Raw genomic sequence first — 25,951 nt, 5'->3', positions numbered from 1 at the left:
TTTTTTTAAAAAAAGAAGAGAAACAGGACTGGTGGGAGGAGTAGGAAAACTATCCCAAACACACACACACACACAACTAACTGGAAATGGAATTAAAAAGAAAAAAACTAGTAAAATAAGGTAAGCCACTTAAAGCAGGGGCTGCGGGTGGGGGTGAACAGGAGAGGAAAGCCTACAGAATAAAGACATACACAGAAGATCACCCACCCTAACGCACACCTCAAAACAAAAAAGGAAGTAAAATAATCCCATGTAAAGAAAGTCCTCCCCCAAATCCCACTATTTGAAATAATTAAATAATGCGGTAATAATGGGATTGCACTGAGCACAGTGCAACTGCTGCCTGGCTACTCAGAAAGCACACAGACACTTGCAACTGCTCAGACCCAAAAGCTATGCAGAAGTGCAAAATGACTACAAGGAAACTACGTATAAATTCTCATAATGAGCAACTCCCCCAGAGCCCTTGGAGCTGTGCATTTGACCGCCTGACTTGCCAATCCAGCAGTCTCTAGGTCCCTCCCAGGGTTGCCTAGAGCTTCAGATTGACAGGAGCAGGCTGCAGCTGGTGTTGCGGGTGAAAACAGCGTGAAAATGGGTTGATGAATCAACAAAGTGAAAGTCATAAAAAAAATCATTGATTCATCTTCGTTGGGGTCATTGCATCTGATGAGTATGACAAAGAATTTCTAACAAATTAGCAATTCTCAAGGAATTTTCATATTTTTTTAATCCATGCTTATCTCTAGAGATAAAAGTGGTTCCACAAAAGTGGAAGAATTTCAACCACTTTGGAGGTGATGGAATAAATTTTTGAGGGGCGGGTTTCACTGACTGTAGTCCCTCTCTGTCTGCATTCCTTTTGCATTCCTGTTAGGCCGGAGGAAGGGCAATAATAAATTGCTGCTGCTTAGTGGTTACTCTTTTGGATTCCTCATTGTCAGTCAGGTGGCTTAGTGCCCAATCCAAGCAGGAACTCATTAATTAGCAGTAGTATGACACTGGGTAATGCCATTGCCCTTCCACCTGTGTAGTTAAGCAATAGATATTGAGCAGTACTACCCAAACACAAGTTGATCCACGCTGAAAAGTCTTGCTACTTTTCCTGGTTCTCGGGTCCCTGCCATGTTTCCTCTTTCTTTACTGGAGGACCAGGGGAGTGATCATACATTATCTAGCACTGTTCCCATGAGAATCAAGGTAACAAAATAAAAGGGATGGGCATTCATAAACAATCAACTGAAAGCAAAAAAACTAACATGGATTATGGAGGGTGGAGACGGTTGTAGTAACCTGCAAAGTGTGTGCTATGTTTGTATTTTTTTCTGAGTATAACATGCTGTACCCATATAACAAGTGCAAACCAGTGACACTGTTAGAAGAAAAAGTGAGAGAACTGGAACAGCGAGTAGGCACACTCAAGGCTACAAGGGAAGATGAACCATTGACAGAACTCTTGCACACCAACAGCTGTCATAGGGGGCACTGGAGATGGAAGAAAACCAAAGCAAAGCAGTGGAGGAGAGTGCTGAGGAGACGACAAACATAGTGGAGGAACCACCATGGGAAACAAACACAGGAGCAAAAGAAGGAGAAGAAACTGCAAAAATGCTTTCAGATTCTTGAAGAGGAGTCTGCCAGATAGAAAGCAGAGGAGATCGCACAGGAGAGGACATGAGAAGGGCTGAAGCACAGCAGAATACAGTCACTGAACCCACACCCTACAAAAAGAAGAGGAGGAGAGTAGTTGTACTAGGGGACTACCTAATACGTGGAATTGAGACTGAAATATGCCAGGAGGATCCATGGACTTGCCAGGTATGCCATCTCCCTGGAGGATGGATAAGTGATGTGATGGAAGGATTGCCGTCACTCATAAAACCGACAGATACATATCCCTTTCTTCTTGTCCACGTGGGAACAAATGACACAGCCAAGAGGAGCTACTGAGAAATCACATCTGACTTTGAAGCTCTGGGAAGGAAATTCAAGGACTGTGGGGCCCAGATGGTTTTTTCGTCCATCCTACCAGTTCTAGGAAGAGGAATAGAAAGGGAAAGGAAAATGACTGGCTATGAAAGTGGTGTCAAAGTGAGGGATTTGGTTTTTGGGACTAGAGGCTAAGCTTCCTGGAAGAAGGACTGCTAGCAAGAGATGGCTTGCACCTCACAAGGACTGGGAATAATGTGTTTGGCCACAGCATGAAGAACGTCATCAGGAGGGCTTTAAACTGAATTGGAAATGGGGGGGGGGGGAAGAAACATGGAATTAAAGATAGATGAAGCCTTACTCACAATAAGAGGAACCGGAACAGACCAAACAGGGGGTCAATAATAACATTAACATTAAAAGTAATATTCATAAAAATCTACACAGACCAACAGGCCACAAATCACACAATCTCTGGTGTGTAAATATGAATGTCAGGAGTATGGGACACAAAGAAGAAGAAATGGAAATTTTACTTCAGGAGGGCTAATGCGGCATGATAGGAATAACTGACACTTGGTGGGACAACTCCCATGACTGGAAGACAGCGACTGAGGGATAGATTGAGGAATACAGTGATTGTTCTTTCTTGAAAAAGAACAGAGACAATAGAAAGAGAGGTGGTGTTGCAGTATATGTCAAAAATACACATTCCTGCACAGAAATACATGAGGAGGAAGAAGTTGGAGGTCCCATTGAGAGCATCTGGATCAACGTAGTTGGGGCAAAAAACAAAAGGAACATGGTAGTTGGAGTCTACTAGTGGCCGCCCAATCAAGGAGAGGAAGTGGATGAAACTTTTGAAAAACTTTTGCAAGAATTACAAACAGACACAATGTAGTAGTGACCATAGATTTCAATTATCCAGATATTTTTCTGGGAGGCCAATTCTGCCAAGTATGATCTTTCCAAGAAATTCCTGGTTTATGTGGCTAATTTTCTCCTACAAAACATGGAGAAAGAAACTAGAGGAGTAGCTATCCCCGACTTGATTCTAACCAATAGAGACAACTTGGTTGGGGAAGTGGCAGCAAGGTGAACTCTGGGCAAGAGTGACCATGTTCTACTAGAATTCTTGATTTCCTAAGAAACCAAAGCATAGCCAAACATAAATGATGGATTTTAAAAAAAGCAAATTTTAATAATCTCAGAACAGGATAAGTAATCCCGTGGCAGGAGATCCTAAGAAGAAAAGAAGGGTTGGAGTTTCTTTAAATAAAGATATTCAAGAAGCACAACTAGAAAAAATTCCAAAGAGAAAAAAAGGTGGGAGGCAGCAAAAAAGGCTGGTGGAGCTTCACAAAAAGCTCAGGGAGGATCTGGAAAAGAAAGAAAAAAAGGCATGTATTTATTTATTTAACTTGTACAGGAAATGGAAAGGAAGCCAGGTCATCAAGGGAGAATACATACAAGTAGCAAGGAAAGACAAAATCTGTGATGAGGAAAATCTGAGAATTAGCTGAGATTAACTAGAAACACTAAAAGCACTTCTTCAGGTATGTGCGAAGCAGAAGACAAAGAAAAGAAATAGTGCTACAGCTACTCAGTGGAGATGGAAAAATGGTAGCAGATGACAAAGAAAAGCCAGAGGTGATCAATTTCTATTTTCGCTCAGTCTTTTCCCATATGATAAACAATGACCGTGGAACCAATTACCTTGAGAGGTGGCGAGTGTTCCAATACTGGAGGCCTTCAAGAGAAATTTAGACAACCACCTGGCAGATATCCTTGGATCGAGCAGGGGGTTGGACTTAAGGGCCTTACAGACCCCTTCCAACTTCACTATTCTATGATTCCTGCTATGGGAACCACAGGTTCTTGGCACTTAAGCAATTCCTTCTTATAATGATGTACCACCTACCGCCAGATTGCTGACTGGGGCTTGTTATAGAGATCCACTGGCTACCGATCAGCTTCCAGGCACAATTCAGTGTGCTTGTTCTAACTTATAAAGCCATAAATGCCCTGGGTCCAAGCGATCTCAAAGACCTTATCTCCCTCTATGAGCCGATTCAGGTGTTAAGATAATCAGGAGAGGCCTTTCTCTTAGTCCCTCCACCTTTACAGGTGTGTTTGATGGAGACACAGGAGCCATCTCTGTGGCTGCTCCCAGACTTCAGAGCTCCCTTCTGCAGGAATTCAGATTGGCCCCATCTTTGCTGTCCTTCATCAAGGAGGCAAAGACCTTTCTCTTCAGGCAAGCCTTTCCACAGTTACTAGTTATTTAGCAACCTGTATGTGATTTTTTAAAAAGATATATTGTTATATATTACTGCTTTGATTAGATTTTTGGTACTTCTTGTGTTTTCCATTTTTGTATTTTCTAAGTGGCATTTTTTTAAATAAAATATATATTTACTGTTCTTAGCTCTAATATTGTTTTTTAATTATGTTAACCACTGTTGTATATGCATTGTTTTCCAATTTCAAATATTTGTCTTTCGATGTTGTAAGCTGCCTTGGGTCCTTTTCAAAGAGAAAGAAAAATATTTATTATTAATAGATAATATAGTTGAGTCCTCACTGTTGTGACCAGTAATGTGTGAGGCTCTAAAAAAAGTCACAGAGAGGAAAATGGAACGGGACAAACCCTTCTATTGCTTGATACAAAAACTGACATAAGTGAACCCTCTGAAAATGTCAGCAAAATTCACTCCAAATTTTGAGGGGCCCTCTCTGTTGTTCCTTGCCTATAAATCCTTTTTAAAAAAAACTCTCCCCAGGGCCCACCCCAGTTTCATTTAATCCCTTGATTTTGCTGCATGTATAAATTCCATTTGAACCCTCCTCTTCTTGGGTTTTGGAAAGAAGCCTGTAAGATTTCATGTCCAACCACTTGCCTGTCCCTGACCTTCAGCTTTTATTTGTGTACGCAGATTTCATCCCATTCTAGAACAGAGTGTTTCATATCAAGGCACTTCAGTCTTTATGATTGTATTTGCAGGGCTCCTACATAAGCTGCTTAACGCAAGCATGTCTGTGAAAGATTAACAGCTTTATAAGGCAGAGTGGTTAACATGACGATTGAAACAGAAGAGGATGTAGCGGTGCGGAAGCCTTATCCCTTTGCAGCAGTCTTGGGATCATCAGGGCAAGAGTTATGGAGGGAAGCTGCTGTTGTGAAGCTAGGGGCAAGTCAGGGTCATTGCAGAAGGGCATTAAGAAGGCACAGCCCATCCAGGAATTCCTTTTTTACATTTTGGAGCAGAGGGTGGCCACAAAAGGCCCACGGACTTCATGGTCTTCACCACCACCACTGCTTCTAATGCTATGCCACAGGATGGTTGCACTTTCTCCCCATCTGCATCCCTGTGCATATGCATATGCAAGCTTCAGTAAAGCACTGCAAAAACCCACTGCATATGCATGGTGCTTGAACATGTGTCCTATGTATTAAATGTCCCTATGTATTAAATACAGGGATGGCAGGAATACTTGCTAAATTTCTCATTCTTGCTGATTTGTCAATAAGCGACACCTTAATAAATAATTCCAAAGCTTTGCAAGAATCCTTGCCTCCAGCCCAAGAGTGAGACCAAATCTTTTCTTGCCCTTCAAGGTCTCTGCCATTTGTATACAATGTCTTTAGCCTTCTTTCCCTCTGACAGGCAAAGCAGGCACTGCAAGCACAGAAGGAACTGCTAAAAAAAGATCCAACAACCAATCTAGATTTCAGTTTCTTAAATAAAGTAGTGGCCATCTCCATTTGGGACAATCCACACAACGGCCATTTCTTACCCATTCTCAAATCATTGCTTAAAACTATTCTTACCAATGCAAGAATGCTATCAAATGCCCTCCAAAATTCCTCAGCCACCTCCCAGGCAACAACCAGAACAATTCAATTCCTTAGTATTGCTTAGAACAAGACAAGAAAGGATTTACATTCCTAGTAAAATCCCACATAAAGAGAATCTACCACTACACAGGATCTCATGAAGATGGCTTGTCTGTGGTGTTTTATCATTCAACAGAAATATGGGCATACTGTTCATGTTCCAATTCCAGTTCTGGAATTAATTTCAAACATTGTCCTGCTTGCATCAGGATTCAGAAGGATCATTTCCACAGAGTAAGGATCTAAACGGGTGAAATCTGTCAATAATCCTTCACAGATGAGAGCTGCAACAAATATTGTGATGTTGTGGTGTGTGCCTCTTCAATGTTTCAATCTGCCACCCATCTGCGTCATGCTCCATTCTATTCCTTCTCCTGGTCAGCTCTCCTGATCACTCAGCACACTTGCTGGCCTTCTGTCTTTTCTCCTTAGACATTTTTCATCAGATTTTTTAAAGCTTTGAAAAACTCAGAGTTGGCCTGTTCCTTGAAGAGGCCTGATTTCGTTGTGAGTAGGCAATTTTGCTTGGCTTCCTAAAACATTCATGCTTATACAGTACGTCACAAATAGAAAGAATGATGCTGAATGGAATTTTTGTCCATGAGATGGCAGCACAGAAACATCTCATGAAGGCTATAGATCTGTAGTTTAAAGGGAGCAGGACTGAAAGAAACACAGATAAGCAAAGCATACATTGAACATTACTGTGAACTGGAGATGAACATGATCTATTTTCCTCCCTCCCTCCCTCCCTTCCAAAACGAGCCATAACGTGGTGATTTCAAGAGATTATAGTACAAAAAAGTATATTTTCCATCTTTGTGATATGCTGAAACAATAACAAAGGTTCAATACCTTTCTACTTTATAAGAAGCAGCATTAAAGACACTGGATTATGATCTGTGGGAGAGGGGCTGCTTGTGAAACCATTAATCTATATTAACCTATAATCTAATTTTTACAGAAGGTCCATAGTTTAAGGATATAATCTTTTGGATGCAAACATTTTTGCATTGATAAGATCACAAAATCAATCTCTGGCCTCTCCAGGACAAGCAAAAATTGCCCAGTCCAAAAAACCCTGGAGAGCATCTCCCTGTCACCATAGACCATAATGTTTTAAATAATCACTCTGGCCCACTAACAGAAGCAACTTCCCTTTGTAATCAATAGGCTTTATTAAATTGTAATTATCATGTGCTGTCATGTCAATATGACATTTGGTGGCCCTTTTCAGAATTTTCCAGGTAGAGAATGCTCAGAAGTGCTTTACCATTTTTTTCTTCTGGAGGCAACCTAAGGTCGTTCCAGATATTTAAATCATTGATGAATCAATGGTCTGATTTACTTTAAGGCTTCTTCCTATGCTCAGGAAATGTGTCTGACCCAAGCACACAGGCTTCTTTGTGCGACTTCGCTTTGTTGGTGACACTGAACATTGCTTTTATGCTGGATGGGTGCTCCTAGTGACCAGGAACTTTATGGCCCTGCTAAGGTGTACCATAGTTACTGGAGCTTGTTTTCCCCTGGGGAAAACTTTGCTCCTTCCTTTGGCAGGCAGCCAAATCCAGATTACAGTGAATTGAAATTTACTTGCCACCGCTGACGTACTAGCAACATGAAGAAGGTGGAGGGAGGCCAGAAAGAAGTGGACCTATTATTATTCACCACCACTATGGCGACTGCCCTGCTGGGTTTAGTAGAAAGCAGAGGCATGCAGGTTTGTGCTTTTAGACTACAGCTCCCAGAATTCTGCTGCCTGGGAAATTCTGGGAGGTGTAGTCAAAAAATGAAATTTACACACCTCTAGTAGAAAGGAAATCCCAGCCTAGCAAAACAGCCCTACACATCTGGAGATACTGAGCACTTGGAATTAGCCATAAATCAGCTACAAATGCCTAGAGGACTCTAACTGCTAAAGTTTCCATTTGGTTCTGGCATGCTTGGGTACTTCACATATGTATCTGGTTTCCAAATATGGGGACATAATGCAAATCTAGATAGGTTAATGGTCTAATTCAGGAGAATCCTTTTTATATTCTCAGCTGAATGCCAGATCCTGAACCAAAATGGTGTGGGTTGGGCTGATATGTATGAGATCAGGATTGAAACGACTTGGCCAGATCTAATTCTAAGGCAAAGTGAAGTGTTCTGAGATGATTTGGTAGTTCAGATGGATTATGGCTGCTGGGAAGGATTATGTAAATTAGAAATAGTGGCATAATCAGGAGGAGGAGGAAGAGAGCTAGCATTTGTTCATTGACAACTCTGATAAACTATATGGAGTAAGAATTTTACCTATCGGAAAGGTGGCAGGAAGCGCTGGTGCAAGCAGAGCTACCATCTGTGACAGGAAGATAACTTGCAATAGCCATGGCTGCTCTATGCCATGTGCCATTCCGCTCAACAATTGTTGGGAAAGGAAAGTGGAAGGCAGTGGCGGCAGTGTCTTTCTCCTTGCTGCCATCCACCTGCATAACTTTAGGCCTGGTTATAGGGTGGAGACTGTTTTGGTCACCTTGGTGGATGAACTACGCCAGAAACTGGACAGGAGGAGTGTGTCCCTGTTGGTTCTACTGGACTGCTCAGTGACTTTTGATACCATTAAGGTGACATATAAATAAAACTAAAACTAAAACTCATCATCATCATCATCATCTTTCCTGGATGGCCGAACCCAGAAGGTGGTACGGGGGAAACCTGTTTCAGACCCTGGTCATCGGTCTGTGGCATCCCTCAGGGTGCAGTCCTGTCTCCCAAGTCATTCAACATCTACATGAAACTGCTGAGGGAGGTTTTCTGGAGTCCAATGCCATTGTTATGTTATGCTGGTGAGATCCACCTCTATCTCTCCTTCCCGCCTAATTCCAAGGGAACTGTTTTGGCTGTTGAATCAGTAATAGACTGGAGGAGGGTGAATACACTGCAACTTAGTACAGACAGGGCAGAGGTGCTCCTGGCCAATTGAAAGGCAGGTCAGAGAGTAGGGATGCAGCCTGTGCTGAATAGGGTTACACTCCGTCTGAAAGCACAGGTGTACATTTGCTCCTTGATTCATCCCTGTACCTGGATGCCCAGGTTTTGGCAGTGGCCAGAAGTGCATTTCTACTAGTGCAGTAGCTGCACCCACTCCTGGAGAAGTCTGGTCTGACCACGGTGACACCTGCCTTATTCACATCCAAGGAAAGTGTTCAGAAACTTTAGCAGGTCCAAAACAATCTACAGCCAGATTGTTAACTAGGGCTGGTTACAGGGATCACACACTGTCGCTGGTTACAGTTCCCCCTTCTTCCCTCTGTGTCTTGCCCACCATGAAAGACTCTTGAGAACCATCCTTTAATATCAAAGTTTCCTTTATTAACAAACTGTTAGGAGTAACATCAGTAAGTGACTCATCCTCTTGCTTCATAGGTTTTCTCTCAACTGTCTTTTCCCGAAACAACAACAACAAATCCCTCTCAACAGGTAAAGGCGCTGAACTAAACTTATATGTGGAATTCCTGACTCTTCGGTTATAGTGTCACTCAGCCTTACTGGCGAGCATGAAAAATCCACCCCACCTGAGGCTCCCAAACCTTCTTGCCTGGGGTTGGTCATAATCTCAGTCGGGAAGGACTCTCCCCATGGGGTCTCCCAGGAATTTCAGTACATGCTTTGTTTTTGCACCTCTGGGCCTCCCTTCTCTGCCACCCTCTGAATTTTTTTCTGCTGCTCCCTTTCTTCAGTCTTGCCCAATAAAGTGATACTTGTCTCTCCCACTCTTTCTCTGTATACTCTCTAGGCACCTTAAAATCTGTGTCCATTCTTCCATGGATCTTCTTGTACTACTTCTACCCAATCCTTCTCTTGTTCATCATCTTCTATCACCCAACAGTACACCTCCTCCTCCACTGGTTCCAACTGTCCCCCACTTATCCTCCCCCCACCTTTATGTCCTTTTTTCTTCCCGCCAAAACGTTGCCCTGTCAGATCTTCCTTTCCCATTTTTTTCTGCTCAGTCTCACTTTGACATAGTCTTGTTATGGTTTCTTCTACGGTTAACATCCTTTCCACTGCATTTTCACTCAAGGAGGTGGACAGCACACTCTGAAGAGTTCACACTGGGGTACTGTTGGTCCAAGCTATCTCAAGGACTGCATCTCCTCTTATATGCCTGTCTAGAGTTTGAGATCATCAGGGGAGGCCTTTCTCTCGGTCCCACTGCCTTCCCAAGTGCTTTATTGGGGAAACAGGAGAAGGCCTTCTCTGCCTCTGCTCCCAGACTCTGAAACTCCCTCCAAAAAGAGGCCAGGCTGGCTCCATCTTTACTGTCACTCTGCAAGCAGGCAAAGCTGTTCCTCTTCAGGCAAATTTTCTCTTAGTAACTGGCTTTCTGAGAGGGTTTTTTAAATGGATTGTTGTGCTTTGTTGTTTTAAACGTGTTTTTAGTATTGATTTTATTTACTCTTTTATTTAATTTTTTGTGGGTTTTGTGTCATTAAGTTGGAGCTGCCTTGTAGTGACCCTAATTAGTGACCCTAATAGGACTTTCAAGGTAACTCAGATACTTAAGGAGTAGCTTAACCAGTTCCATTCCCCCAGTCAATTTCTATGGTTGAGCGGAGATTCGAACCCTGTTCTCCAGAGTTCTAGTCTGTCATTCTATCTATCCACATTCGGAATCCTAATTCTTTTTAAATATTTGTATATTTACTCTCTCTTTTTTGCTTTTAAATATCATCTTTCTAATTATAAATAAATAAATAAATAAATAAATAAATAAATAAATAAATAAATAAATAAATAAATACATACATACATACATACATACATACATACATACATACATACATACATACATACATACATACATACATACATACATACATACATACATACATACATACATACATACATTTTAGAGTGACAATCCCTTCCACATTGAAGACAAATACAATCTGCACCCAGTCCAGCTCCCTGATTTTGCTGGTTTCAGGACTGCCTCTTTGCCTTGGCCTGCTGGACAAGGGTCTCTTCAAATTGGGAGAGGCCATGATGCACCACCTGCCTCCAGGCTGAATGCTCAGATGTCAAGGTTTCCCATCTGTTGAGGTCCATTCCTAAGGTTTTCAGATCCCGCTTGCAGATATCCTTGTTATCTCAGCTGTGGTCTCCCTCTGGGGCAATTTCCCTGTACTCATTCTCCATACAGGAGTTCTTTTGGAATCCAACCCACAGCCATTCTCATGACTTGCCCAGATGTCACTGTTTCAGTAATGCATACATGCTAAAATAAATAAATAAGTAGCTCAACTGCTCTTAAGCCACCTATGTGAATAATGTCTTGGTTCCAAGGATACGAGGGGGTGAGGGCATCTGACAATGTCATCACAGCTAACCCCGAATTTCCTTCAAGCCCAGGCTCTACTACATCAGCGTCCACATTAGCTTCCACACAGATCCCATGGTGCCCACAGAAAGGAATTGCTTAATGTGCCCACTTGCCAAGCAACTGAAGAAGCTCAGCTTCAGAAGAAGTTTATTCTGTGCAATAAACAATGCTACAGTAGCATCCACTTTGAGGGAACTTTCCTAACATTTTATGCCAAGAATTGGAAAGAGTCACCCAGCATTAATTGAACCAAAGAGAGACAAACAGCACCAAACAGAGACAGCACTCTGAAGTGGAAACAAAAAAGCCAGGACCTCAGGACATAATTCACAGAACTCCACTTATTTGGACCTAGATTTCATAGGGCACTCCCACCATAGTCAGGGACTCTCCCTGGGATCAAGACTCTTCCCCCACCCCACCTCATTTCTCTTGGTCCATGGCTCAAACCGTGAAGAATTATTCCCAAAATACTGTATATTAAAATCACCTTAAAAGGTAACTCTAGAACTAGAAACTGTTACTCACTATAGCAACAACTAACTTTGTAACTAGTGATTGCGCTGCTTTTGAACTGGAAGTTGTTTATGTCTTATAAGCCAAACAGCAGCTAATTACATTTCATCAGGTACTTATCAATAAATGACTTCCAGGTGCTGCTCCATTGTCTGCTTTCTGGGATAGCCAACTGGCTTTCTTGTTTGATTTTTCCAAGCAAGTGGCTACGGGGCATGGATTTTTGCCTGCATTGCAAGAGTTAACCCACTGTGCATTGCCACTCCATGGTCCAACATAAACAGAGACTTTTGGAAAAAACCCTTTTGCCCTGAACAATTATTGTTGTCCTTGAAATCTCAGTGGCTCTTGCCTTCTCCTTCTACAGGGCTATTATGCTGTGCAATGCTGCATGTTTTCCTTTTCTCCCTGCTGACCCCATTCCTGCCACCTCCGCTTTGGAATTCCTGTCCCTCAGGCCAGCACCCTCCCTTTGTCTCTGCATTCAGCAATCACAATGGAAAGAATTTCATGAGCTTTTATTTTGACTTTATGGAACTTCCTCCTCTCAGCTGTTTATGTAGTCAGCTCCCTAAGGAAACAGTGTCCAAAGTCACAGTGGCTGTCCTGCTCTGACCAGACTTCACTGCAGTCCAGAGGGAGGTTGTCATGACCTCCAATCAAACAGACCTCTTACTCTTTATCAAGATTCCCTTTTGGATTCTTCCTTTCACAAACCACTTCTCTGATGCTGGTAAAATAACAAGAATACCCTCAGTTCTTTTGTTTTTAAGGGTTAAATAGTGCATTCAAGTCTGCAATGTACAGACCTCTATTAAGTGGAGCAGGGATTGGGAATACACACCCTTCCAAGTGTTCTTGGGCTGCAGCTTCCATCTGTCTTATCTTGTATAGTCAGTGGTGAGTGATCGTGGCAGCTATAGTTCAAAAACACTTAAAGAGGGACACATTTCCTACCTATTAATCAGATGACATTGAAAGGGCCTTCTTGGTGACTGCTTCCACTTTGTCTGCCTCCCTTCCAAGCGAGTTCAGAGTGAGCCCCTTCAGCACTAAGGTCAGGCAAAAGAATTCAGGGTAAGGTCCCTTCAAACGGGTAAGTAGACCTACAAAGGGATCCTGTGAAAAGGGTCCTGTGCTGCAGAGTTTCTGCTTCCCATTCCAAGACTGCTTCCTCAGCAATCCTCTGAGATTTCTTGAGTTAAATGGCAGTTCTGCTCAGTCAATTAATCTCAGATTATGATTTGTTCACCTAATTATGAAGGCCTACAGTCTTTTCGATAGCAAACCATACATCATTGTTCAAGAATATGCACTACAGTGAGTCATGCATAAGTGAAATATCTAGGATCTTTTTCTTCTGTTGAGAAAGTTTCTACTTGTTTTCTGGGCTGAAATTGCAACTAAGAATGCTGAAATTTCAGGGGTTGGAATGGAGGGGAAGAATGTAACGCTGAAATTATTGGAGAGCATCATAGCACTACATGCTGCCTTAATATGAAAGGGAGATTAAAAACAATAAACCAAAGGTTCTGGCAGAATGAAAACAGTCAGGAAAATGGGGGATGGTATGAAACAAAATAGGAAGGATGTTGTTTGGACCTTGGGGTGTCTACATGATGAATGCAAAACTTGGAAGAAATGGTGATACAGATGCGGCTTCTGGAACAGGCCTTTCCTGTCACCTGTTCTTTTAAGTGGAGATGTTGAAGTTCAGACCTGGGACTTCCTTCAAATCAAGCACCACCAAGACTGAGTTATGGCCTCCCTCCAAGAACACATCCCCTTCTAAGGAAAAAAATGCCATACATGCCATTTAACACAGCCCAAATTTTCTATCATGCTTTTATCTAGATTTTAATGGCAAGCTTCTTTGGGAGCTAAACATGTTGAAAAAGGAGACTACAATGAAAATACCAACTAATCAAACTATGAATTAGATCAGTGGTTCCCAATCTTGGGTAATCCAGGTGTCTTGGACGACAATTCTCAGAGGCCTTCACCACAAGCTATGCTGGCCAAGGTTTTTTTGCAGAGTTCCAGTTCAAGAACACTTGAATTAGGCGATTAATGACTCAGTACCTTCCTTACAATTGTCCATGATATTACCACCCAGGAAACCATGTATGGATTGTACGTCTCTGCTGGTGTCCTATTGCTAACTGTAGAACACTACCTTCTAGTTTTAGAAATGCCAGCATGATTATAGTTTTGGCTGAGTTTTGGCTGCAGGCATTCAGTAAAGATTCCAGTAAACCAGGTAATCTTGCCCTATGTGCTAATTGGCACCATTCCTCCTGCAGAGAAAGATTTTAGATATGCCCAGCATTATGTCTCATCTGTTTGTGCATATTTGTGGTCTGATGATGAAATGGAACAAGTGATTTCTAGGTTTACTTTCTTCCTTATAGGGGAGGATTTCCAAGCAATCCTTGTAGGTTGTAGCCTGACAAACACAATGAAACCAACCAGCCGATGGAGCAAGCCACGTCCCTTCCAATCTCCCCATCCCAAATGCAAGATGAAAAGACACAATTGCATTGAATTTGCACGAGAGTTTTGGCATAATAAATGATGATCACTGTTTCTTGATCCAGAACTCAGAAAAGTTACTTCTTGAGGCTTTGATTCTCAACATTCCCTAGCCAGTGTTTCCCAGCCTGGTGTCGGGATCCCCAAGGAGGTCACAAAGTATTTTCTGGGGGATTGAAAGTCACCTTATGTGTGTTGTAGTTCTTGTTAAATAATTTCTTCCTGTACTTTTTGGAGTGGGATACTGAAGTTAGTGTGCATTTGTATGTATGTTTCTTGCCTTTAGGTGAGAAAAAAGCCTCTGCTTTCTGAGAAGGGAAACCTGGGACTATTTTTTAAAAATTACCAACAGAAAGGTAGAATTGCTGCCACTTCTACAAGAAAGGGATTTTAACTATGAGACATCAGTCCTGGTTTGCTTAAAGAAGAGGAGGAAAAGGGAAAAGAAGAAAAACACACACATATACAACAAACCCACAGGAGGAGGGCACAAAAACAAATGGCCCACCTCTTCTTCAGTGGGTACAAGGAACACTTTGTCCTGGTTTCTAAGAGGGATCCTCTCTACACGAAGGTTTTGACCCATCCCTGGGTACCATGATGTACAACCATCTTTGAAGTCCTTTACCTTCTCTTCTGCCTACCTTTCACCTCTGCCAGCCTTTCCTCATAAGGCTTGGTTTCCAGCCTTGATCACCCTTGTTGCCCTCCTCTGAACTTGTTCCAATTTGTAGCATCCTTCTTGGAATGTGGTTTCCAGAACTGGACACAATACTCAAGGTGAGGCCAAAACAGTGCTGTCTTTTGTTTGTCTTTTGCTACTCACGTACCTGAAGAATGCTTTTTATTGCTTTTAGTGTCTCTAGCTAACCTCAGCTCATTCTCAGCTTTTGCCCTCCTAATACCATACCTGCATTTCCTTACTACTTCTCTGTACTCATCCTTGGTGGCCTGGCCTTCCTTTCACTTCCTGTACATGTTTGTTTGTTTGTTTGTTTGTTTTTTAGGTCCTCCCTGAACTTTTTGTGGAGCCATACTGGCCTTTTTTGTCACCTCCCACCTTTTTTTCTTGTTGGAACTGTTTGTAGTTGTGCCTTTAGAATTTCTTTTTTTAGACGCTCCCTCCCTTTTTGGACTTATTTTCTTGTTAGGATCTCCTGCCATGGGACCTCATTTATCCTTTTTCTGAGATTACTAAAATTGGCTTTTTTTAAAATCGGGCAGAAGTGTGCAGCTTCGCTATGCTTTCATTTCCTTTGAAATTAAGAATTCTAGAAGTACATGGTCACTCTTGTCTAGAGTTCCCCTTACTGCCACTTCCTCCACCAAGTCATCTCTGTTGGTCAGAAAAAAGTCAATGATAGCAAATCCTCTAGTTTCTTTCTCCACTTTTTGTAGGAGAAAACTATCAACCACATAAGTTAGGAATTTCTTGGACGGACCAGACTTGGTAGAATTTGCCTCCCAACATATATCTGGATAACTGAAATCTCCCATCACTACTACGTCATGTCTCTTTGAAAACCCTGCAATTTGGTTTTCAAAAGTTTCATCCACTTTCTGTCTTTGATTGGGCAGTGATAGTAGACTCCAATGACCAAGTTCCTTTTTTTGCCCCAACTAGATTGATCCAGATGCTTTTAATGGGACAGTCAATCTCCTCCTGTATTTCTTTGCAGGAATCCATATTTTTGACATATACTGCAACCACCTCCCTTTTTATTCTCTCTGTTCTTTTTTGATCAGTTTATATCCCTCAGTTGCTGTATTCCAGTCATGGAAGTCATCCCATCCAGTTTCAGTTATTCCTATCAAATCATAGTTACCCTCCTGAATTAAAATTTCCAGTTCTTGTTTGTTTCCCATACTCCTGGCATTCGTGCACAGACATCGGAGGTTGCATGATTTGTGGCCTGTTTGCCTTTGTACATTTTTATGAATATTATTATGATTATTGTTATGACTATTATTGTAATTATTATTGTTAATGTTATTATTGTTGCTCTTTTGATCAGTTTGGTCCATTCCTCTTATTGCGTGTAAGGCTTCATCTACCCTTAACTCTGTGCTTGCATCTCCCTGCCCCTTCCAATTCAGTTTAAAGCCCTCCTGATGAAGTTCTTCATGCTGTGGCCAAACACATTCTTCCCAGTCCTTGCAAGGTGCAAGACATCTCTTGCTAGCAGCCCTTCTTCCAGGAAGCTTAGCCCGTGGTCCCAAAAACCAACTTCCTCTAGTCAACACCATCTTCATAGTTTTATTCACCCAGAGGATCTTCCTTTCTCTTTCCATTCCTCCTCAGAGCTGGATGGATGAAAAAAAAAACTATCTGGGCCCCAAAGTCCTTGATTTTCCTTCCCAGAGCTTCAAAGTCAGATGTGATTTCTCAGTAGCTCCTCTTGGCTGTGTCATTTGTTCCCATGTGGACAAGAAGAAAGGGATATGTGTTTGTAGGTTTTATGAGTGATGACAATCGTTCCATCACATCACTTATCCATCCTCCAGGGAGACCGCATACCTGGTTAGCTATGTTAAACTGTTGTAGCCAATACAGAATGAATAATTTCCTGGTGGAGGTGGAAGGCTGCAGAAATCACATGCATGGTCTGCACCACTACAACACAGCGTGCCTGTCTGTATATGTGAAGATAATTAATATGTTTAAGATTCTTAGAGGAGGATGTTCTCCCCTTTGCTGTCACACAGACACTGGTGGCTGCAGCAGAAACAAGGAAGAGTCTTGTTGCTCCTTAAAGATTAACAATTTTTTTTAATTTGACATACTCTTGTGTAATCCATTTCTTCAGCTGCTAACGGATAGCTGTTGTGGTTGCTAGCAGTACTAGCAGTCGGTTATCATTTTGTAGAACTGGCTTACAAAGAATCATTTCCTTCTTCCAAAGGAGGAGGAGGATCACAGCATTCATCGCTGAAATCTTGTTTGTGCAGCTGTGCCAGATAAGGCGGATGATTTTATCTGGCGGCAAATTACAGAAATGAAAGACTTCTTCACAATGCCCCCAATGGCTTCCCATGATGAAATGGATTCCTTTTATTTCCCAAAATATCACCATGACTGATGATATCATCAACCTTATACAGCGTAAGTGCATAAGAGCTTGCTGTTGGGAAGTTCTCACTGTCAGGCAGAGGGAGAAGAGAAAGGAGAGGTCTGCCACAACATTGTCCCAAATGTGTAGTACAAGTAGAAGTACTACTCACAGTAGTGGTAGAAATAGCAACAACCACTTGGGACAGTAGGACTATTTTTCAGACCATGCTTAATCAAGCCAACTCTGGATCTAAAAGTTAAGCATTGAGGACAGACTGTTGGTTTCTCTCTCTTCTCTTCCTCCACCCTCATATTTTAATATGACAAACAAATATCAGTATTCTACAATCACATTAAGAAGCAGCTGTATTATCATTTACCTTTATGATAGATTCTGTCATGGCTGCTCAATTAAAAAAACCCAACAACCTACATCCAACCATCGTTGTTAGGTAAAATAACAATTATTTATTTATTTATTTATTTATTTATTTATTTATTTATTTATTTATTTATTTATTTATTTATTTTTACCCCGCCCCTCTAGACAACGCCTATTCGGGGCGGCTTACATCAGTTAAAACAAGTTAAAAAACATATAAAATGCATTTATACTAATTAGATCTAAACAAAAGGTTTCCAAGATGGTGGTATACAAAAGAAAAAAAAGAAAGAAAGAAAGATAGAGAAAAAGAAAAAGAAAAACACTTAATTGACTGCGGGGTAGGCCTGTTTAAACAACCAAGTTTTTAATTGGCTTTTGAAAACCCCCAGCGAGGGTGCCAGCCGGATTTCAGTGGGGAGTGTGTTCCACAGCCAAGGGGCGACCGCCGAGAAGGCCCGGTTTCTAGTTTTCTCCTTCTGGGCCTCTCTCGGCGTCAGGCCCCTCACCCGTCCCCGCTGGCTATGTTGGGTGATTCGGGTAGATCTGGGCGGGATAATGTATTCCTTACCCTGTGTTTCATTGTTCCAGGAAATTTGGGAGCAGTCTTTTTGAGCAAAGTAGCCATTTATACAGCATATTTTTAAAAGGTATCACCTTGGATTAGTTGGTGTTGGTGGCAGAGGGTGGTAATTTTAAGGGCATTTGCCAGAAATAATGTATCCAAAGACAAAAAGAAAAGGTCTTGGACTATAAATGGGCAATCTCTTGAACAGATTTCCTGTTTTAAATATCTAGGTATGGACCTTCAATTCATTGGGGACAGAAAGGCTCATATACAATATGTCCAGAGAGTGCTATAAGCACTATGGGGCAGTGCATAAGCAACATATTTTGCTTTAATAACCCTTGTCTTTAAAATGAAGATATAGCTCACTGTACAATACTGTTTCACCCCATCAGTGTTTTGAAAAATACGTGTTTTACTCCAAACTTAAATCATGGTTATTAACCAGTGATAAATTCTTTGCTTCACCCTAGTGGAAGCAAAACTTTGGTGCTATGATAACATGAGAGGCCTAGCTAACCGATAGGAGAAAGCATCTGGAGATCAAGGAATAGAATGGTTTCTTCTGCTTTTATCTAGAGACCAGGTGCATCCAGTCCATCAGGAATGGATTGATCAATCTGGTTAACCAGTAGATGGAAGGAGCACTCAAGTGTGAGATAAAATCGATCACACAGAAGATTAGAACCTTTTGAAGCCAAAGCAGACCACTCCAAATACCCCTGTCTGGACAGGCTTTTATTGGTTTGGACTGCTGCCTAATTGCATCAGATAGTAGTCTTTTCTCACTATTTCATTTACTGGTTATATGAATATTTGGATCTGGTGTTACACTTGGAAGCTGAAAAAAATGTATTTCAAGGAAGTGAACCCCAGCCCATGCAAACTGATTTACTTTAATCTTGGAATGGGATAGACAGTGTGGTGTAGTGGATAGAGTAACGGACTGAGACTCAGGAGGCCTGGGTTGTAATCCCAGCTCCGCCATGGAAACTCATCATAGGAGTGGAACTGGTAAAACCATTCCTTAAGTATCTCACTGACCTTGAAAGCCCTGTTAGGGTTGCTATAAATCTGTTCTAACTTGAAGACATGGACTCAGTGGCCTTCTCAGCCCCTTGCAACTCAATTATTCTATTCTATGACATGTAACAACAACAAATCCTGGAGTAGCTCTACATTTCCTCTAATCTTCTAACCTGTTCCTTTCTATAAACTAATTTAATGATTACACAGAATTGCTTTGCCTAAATTTGCATCACCCCAGAGAACCCTTCAAAACAAGGACCTAATCTTTAATTATATCATAAATGTCATAATGGTTGTACCATCCAGTAGCAAAAACAAGTTCCTGCAAGCTTTCTCCTAATTGCCATTCTTCATATTACCAAATAATCCCAGGATGAATTACAGCATAATTTGTAGTTTATAGATAGTGCCCTCAGATTCCAGTTCGGAAGCTTAGCTTTATTCTTGTCTCATGAGCTGTAGTGTGAGTACTCAGCATTTTTTTTCAATACTGTCTATTTTTTATATTTAACCTGGGCAGGGAATCCCTCCGGGACCCCAAAGGAGACAGGGGAATTTCCTAGAGAGTAGCAGAGTAAAGTAATGCTGAACACTAGTGGGTGGTTTTTTTTTGGGGGGGGGGGTTATTTTAGCTTTTGGTTTCTTACTGTCTTTTTGCTGATTTCCTCTGCAGGCATAAGTTGACAGTGCTAGGCAACTCCATCCTAAACTTCCCTAGGATTTTATTATTATCACTTCCAGGTTCTTATGTTAGATTTCAAATGGTTGTCTTAGTCAACCCTGTAGGGAATGATACACAACAACCATTTGAAACTGACCACACTAAGAGCCTGATAAAGACAACAGAGATATAAAAATCCAGTGTTTTGAAGCCCGGAGGGTGGGGCAGACAGGTAACATAATTGCACATTTAAACGTGATGTGATGTAATATAACAATAACCTTGCAGCAATTACAATGCAGGAAGAGCTAGGGGAAAAAATATCCAATATTGTTACCTAGGTGGGGCTCTGCAAAATATGGGCCATGCAAGCCCTTACTGTTTGCTCTTCTGTTCTTAATGGCCAAATATGGCCCATAATAGCTGGTGTTTGCTTGCACAGCAGTAGGTAAGGTTTACCTAGGTGCTGATAAGGGATCTTGAAGAAAATGGCATTGCATTGATGATATTTTGCTAGCTGGGAAATCCAAGGGGAAGGAACAAAAAAGACAGAATATCCCATACAAAGCTGTAGGACCAAAAAGCATCTAGATTCAGAAGCTTTAGTAATCTTTCTCATTTTTGTGTCAAGAGCAAGAGGCTGTAAGATCCACACCCCCACTTCACATGCTCTAGAGCCACAGCTCTGGCTGGCTCTTGCTCCTGCCGTGATCTGCTCCTGATGGAGATTACAACGGTGTGGAGGTACTATATTAGATTATACATTTCTAGTGAAAGATTGGCACTATTATGTTGTTGCTGTTGTTTCCATGTTCTTTCCATAAAGATTTTAAAAAACAGACAAAAACCTTGTGACACCTTAAAAACTAACTGCTACAAGGAAGTGGACTTGATCCACAAAAGCTCATGTTGAAATATAGCAGTTAGTCTTTAAGGTGCCACTTCTTTTGTAAATTACTGTTTGTTTTTGTTTTCTGATGTATCTTTTGCAAGTGCAGATCCCTTCATGGCCCCTTCTTTTGTCCTACCTCTGGCATGAAAAATTGTATTCCTTTTCCATTTCACAATGCATTTGCTTCCTGCCATATATGTTGTAGCTTTGTTGTAAAGTGCAAATCTTTCATCTTCCTCAACAGCTTCTTGAGACAGAGTGACAGTGCCCTTTAAATTCATCTGTTTTATTTCGTTATGTCTTCCCTTACCCATTCAGTTTTATAATGTTTTCTTTTTTTAATATTATAAGCTGCTGTGTGTCCTCTGGAGGAGAAAAGTGGGGTATAAATATTTAAATAAATTATATTTTATGATATTATATTGTATATATACTTTATATATACATATAGTTCCTTTTATATACCTTGCTACTCAGCATCAGAGGATGCCCCTGAGTTCTAGTATTATTAGCGAGAGAGAAAAATTCTTCCTACTCCATTTCAAGAGTTTTTATCTCTATCTGGCACTTACTAATGAAAGCAGGATGAAATGTGAATCCAAATAATCTTAGTAAATAACTGTTGCTCATTGCTGTACAGACATGTTACCTAAAAAGATGGCCTTTGTTACACAGGAAAGGCCATTGCACCTGCATCACAGTGTTTCCTCCTGCTTATCAGGAAAATATCATCCCAAGAATAACCAATGTAATGGGATGTCATTGTTAACCAATTCCTTTCATGATGTCAAAGACAGGATGAATCTAGTGAGTGAATCTACAAGCAAGTAACCAGGCAATAAATTGTCCAGACGCAGAATAAAATATTTTGAAGTGTAGAAAGAATTTCCTTCCACTCAGACTCCCCATAAGGGAAAATCTTGAAAAAACTGCCACCCCCTATATCATAGACACATTTCAGTCCCGAGAGACTATGGTAACATGCTCTGAATCGAGGAGTGCCCTCTCCAGAGCACGAAGCCTGAGTAAAGTAATATGGAGGATAGGCTGTTACCCAAGCAGCAAATCCCCCCTCTCCATGAAATGGTCCAACGGAAAGGCAAGAGCCAATACAATTGGTTCCAGCAATGTTGCAGGAGTTGACAGAACGACACGAACTGCCTCCGGGACTCCAGCTCCAGATTTTGCCTCGAGGTTAACTCCTGAAGCCTTTTCCATCAGTGGATATAGCCACAAGGCAGTGGAGATTTGAAATCGGAGTTTTCCTTCTCCTAGATGGGGCTGCCTTCCATGGCTGACGAGCCCCACCTACCCGGCCTGCTCTTTAATAGTGCGGAAGTATGATCTGACCCTTAAAACTTTCCTGCCTCCCAGGTGTATGCAAATCTATTTTTCAAGATGCCAGTGGCAACCCAGTGGAAGAAGGCACCCAAGTCAATTGTGTGGGGTTTCAAGATTTAGCGATGCCTACGCAGCACTATGTGGCACCAAAGGTGACTGGGTGTTTCACACCAGCTTTTGATTATTCAAAGATTGAATCTAAACACCTTTTGGTTGGTCACGAAATCCACCTTTCAGATTTCACCGTGCTCTTGATAACTGCAATAGCAAACTAGGTAAGAGGCACACTGTTCTTGTTGATCTTTGAGGGAACTACAGTTGCCACAATCTACAAGGCAAATGTCATAAATACTTAAAGCAGGCAACAATGCATAGAGAGATTGCATGATCCAGATTGTTTGTACTTGATAGCCTTTGAGTCACGTTGAAAGACTACATTAAGAGATGTTGAACATAGGGGCACACAGGAGACTGCCTTATACCATTCTATCTATCTCAATAATGTTTATACTGGCTAGAAGCAGGTGTCTGGGATTCCAGGAGGTTTTTTCCAACGCTTCTTGTTGATGCTGGGAACTGAATTGGGGAGCTTCTGTGTGCAAAGCAGAGGAGCACAGCACTGATGGAGAGAGAGCACTTAGGAACATCTAGCTCCCCAATCCAAATTGTCCTTCTAAACCTGCTGTCCACAGACAGGCTTTTGATGTATGTTTGAAATTGGGATATGTATTTAAAGCAGTGTGTGGGAACTGTTTAACATGAGGATTTTGAGTAATCCGTGGTTGAGGAAATGGTTAAACATATCCCTTTTCCTCCCATCCCTCTCTGCTTCCAGTCAAAGGTAGGGTGCCGGACAGCTGCTGTAATTCAAGCAGATCATTGTTTTCCAAACTTTGGTCCTCAGATGGTCTTGACCTAAAGCTCCCAGAAGCCTTCACCGCTAGCTGTGCTGGCCAGGATTTCTGGGAGTTGCAGTCCAAGAATATCTGGGGATTCAAGGTTGGGAACCACTGCAATAAATCCAATTTGTCAGGGCTTGCTGGGGCTTCCTTTGAAAAAGGGGATCATTCAGATATGTGCAATTTAAAATCTCCCCAACATTTCCTGGAGTGGCACTTCATTGTGGAAAATTGTAATGCGGTTTCCAATCATTGGCAAATGAAGCATAGTAGCATTGCTGCCATCTCCTGCCAATTCAGGAGGTCCACTGGGATTGGATGGCAGCCAGTAGAGGACATGGCATCAATGCCTCTTGTAAACTTGGAGACGGCCAGTCTTCTGCCCTAAGTTGGTTTTCCAAGCTTAAAATAAAAGTTATGGACACCACATTTCAAGACGTATGCTGACACACTGGAACATGTTCAGAGGAAGGCAACAGTGATGATCAGGGGGTGGAAACCAAGTACAGTGGACCCTCGACTTACAGACGGCTCGACTTACAGACTTTTCAAGTTGCAGACTTCTCTGGCCACAAAATTTAGATTCGACTTGCAGCCGGAGAATCGACTTGCAGACCAGAAAAAAACCAAAATGGAACAAAAATAGAATAAAAACTGCCAGTTATGGGATTAATCAGTTTTCAATGCAGTGTAGGTCAATGGAGATTCGACCTACAAACTTTTCGACTTGCAGCCACCGTTCCAATACGGATTAGTTCCGTAAGTAGAGGGTCCACTGTACTATGAGGAAAGACTGAAAGAACTGGGCTTGTTTAGCCATGAGGAAAAAAAAGACTGAGGGGTGATATGATAGCACTTTTCAAGTACTTGAAAGGCTGCCATACAGAGGAGGGGCAGGACCTGTTCTCAACCATCCCAGAGTGCAGGACACACAATAATGGGCTCAAGTTACAGGAAGCCAGATTTCTTTTGAATATCAGGGAAAAAATCCTAACTGTCACAGCAGTATGGTAATAGAACCAATTACATCAAGAGGTGGTGAGTGCTCCAACACTGGAGGCATTCTGGAGAAATTTAGACAGATACCTGGCAGATATCCTTTGATTTGTATTCCTTATTGAGCAGAAGGTTGGACCCGATGGCCTTATAGGCCGCCTCCAACTTCAGGATTCTATGATTCTATGCAAATACGTGCTGTCTCAGATGGTAAAAGACATGCAATTTTATTTCCCAAATATCTTTCATTTAGCATGCCTGTTGCCTCTGAGGAACTCCCATTGTAAGAGGGAAAACAGGGGCATCTTTAGTAAGGTACTTCCCCTTTAGGCCCCTTCCAACTTCATTATTCTATGATTCTGTCAAATACTAAAAAGGCTCAACAACGTCTTACAGTAAAAGATGGTGAACAGAAGCAATATCAAGACACATTCAAAGTAGTAAGTCACAATAATCTATTTAGGCATCCGTAAGTAAGGGAAAGCTTGCTTGAAGTGAAAGGTCTTTGCCTGCTTGCAGAGGGACAGCAGAGATGGGGCCTGAATTCCAGAGTTTGGGAGCAGCAACAGAGAAGGCTCTCTCCTGTATCCCCATCAAATGCACCTGTGAAGGTGGTGGGACTGAAAGAAAGGCCTCTTCTGATTATCAGCACCTGGGCAGGTTCTTAATGGGAGACACAGTCCTTGAGATGTAGCCCTCCATTTTGTTCCCATAGTATCCCATCAGATTTCCAGGGGAAAGCCAAAAGGATGGCAGATGCACAGTCATACCCTTCTACTTATGTGCAATGGAATTCGGAGTCCTACTGCCCTGGATACCAAAGGGAGTATATAGCCATTGTGACTGGTAGCCACTAGCCACTGATAACCATATTCTCCATGACTTGTCTAATCCTCATGGAAAGACTTTTTGCATGCTAAAAAGCCCTGGGATTTTTTACCCTTTCCTCCCAAAGGAGTTGTTTCAGTCAAAATCATCTTGGTTGCCATTGGTTGCATGCTGTCCCATCTCTCAGCCCTGCATAGAATGCCTGGAGAGAGGAGCTAATAATATTACTGACACTTTATGGCCCCTGTTGTTATCAGATAATTATATGGTTGAGTTATCAGGCACCCCTTACATTGGGTAGCTGCTTTAATGATGGAACATCCTTTTAGATAAATGAAATAACTATTTCTCTTTTATTGCAAGGGAGGGAAACAGCTAGCTTGCCAAAATTACAACATCACCCAATGCAAAGCTGATGGGGCAAGCCTGCCTGAAGTGGAAATGACATCATGTGCTGCCAAACTGATTGGCTGATGCTGACAACATCGAAGAGTCTCAGCTGTTCCACTATAACTGGCGGAAAGTACACAGGTCTCCATTTCTTGCTATTTGGATATACTCACATAAGCGCTTGTAAAAGTTCCTTTGGGGGAACTTGCCTTTTTAATTTTTTAAATTTTCCTTTTGTTTGGGGGCAAGACAGCTCCCTGAATTTCCCCGCATGTACTAAAGGAAGATATCTGGAAGCCCTAAAAATGGTTCTAAAATCTGATCTACCTGAATGCTGTGGAGAATTTCCCAGTTTGGAAAGAAAATCTTGTTCCTGCCATACTGACTCACACAATCATGAAGTTGGAGGGAGCCTAATAAAGCCATTGAGTCCAACCCCCCGCTCAGTGGAGGAACAGAAATCAGTCTGTATGCTATGTTATCAAGTATGTACTGAGATTGACTCTCAAAGAACGTGTGTGTACTGTATTGGGAAACGCCCACTATAAACTAAGGCCATGTGTCTTAGATAGTATAATTCCTTACTGAAGTAGCTTTTCTTTGCATCTACAAAGATGAGGGGGTTGGTTCCTTCACCAACACCCCCAACATCAGCATCATTATCATA

General features: G+C 41.8%; 2 long non-coding RNA genes across 2 annotated transcripts in view; both read left to right on the top strand.

The window, feature by feature from the left end:
* Positions 1-25,951, top strand: part of LOC144584298 (uncharacterized) — a 195,153-nt gene that overhangs the window by 67,112 nt on the left and 102,090 nt on the right. The window lies entirely within an intron of this gene.
* The window catches only part of LOC140702008 (uncharacterized), a 42,916-nt gene continuing 24,396 nt past the window's right edge, over positions 7,432-25,951 (top strand). Inside the window, exons 1-2 of the long non-coding RNA XR_013538457.1 lie at positions 7,432-20,682; positions 25,258-25,425. This is a non-coding gene — a long non-coding RNA (uncharacterized LOC140702008). The remainder of the gene's footprint in view (positions 20,683-25,257; positions 25,426-25,951) is intronic.

The sequence above is a fragment of the Pogona vitticeps genome, chromosome 9 (genome assembly GCF_051106095.1).
Source record: "Pogona vitticeps strain Pit_001003342236 chromosome 9, PviZW2.1, whole genome shotgun sequence".
Lineage (NCBI taxonomy): Eukaryota > Metazoa > Chordata > Lepidosauria > Squamata > Agamidae > Pogona > Pogona vitticeps.
Note: the sequence above shows the minus strand (reverse complement) of the source record. Positions and strands in the feature narration are given on the sequence as shown.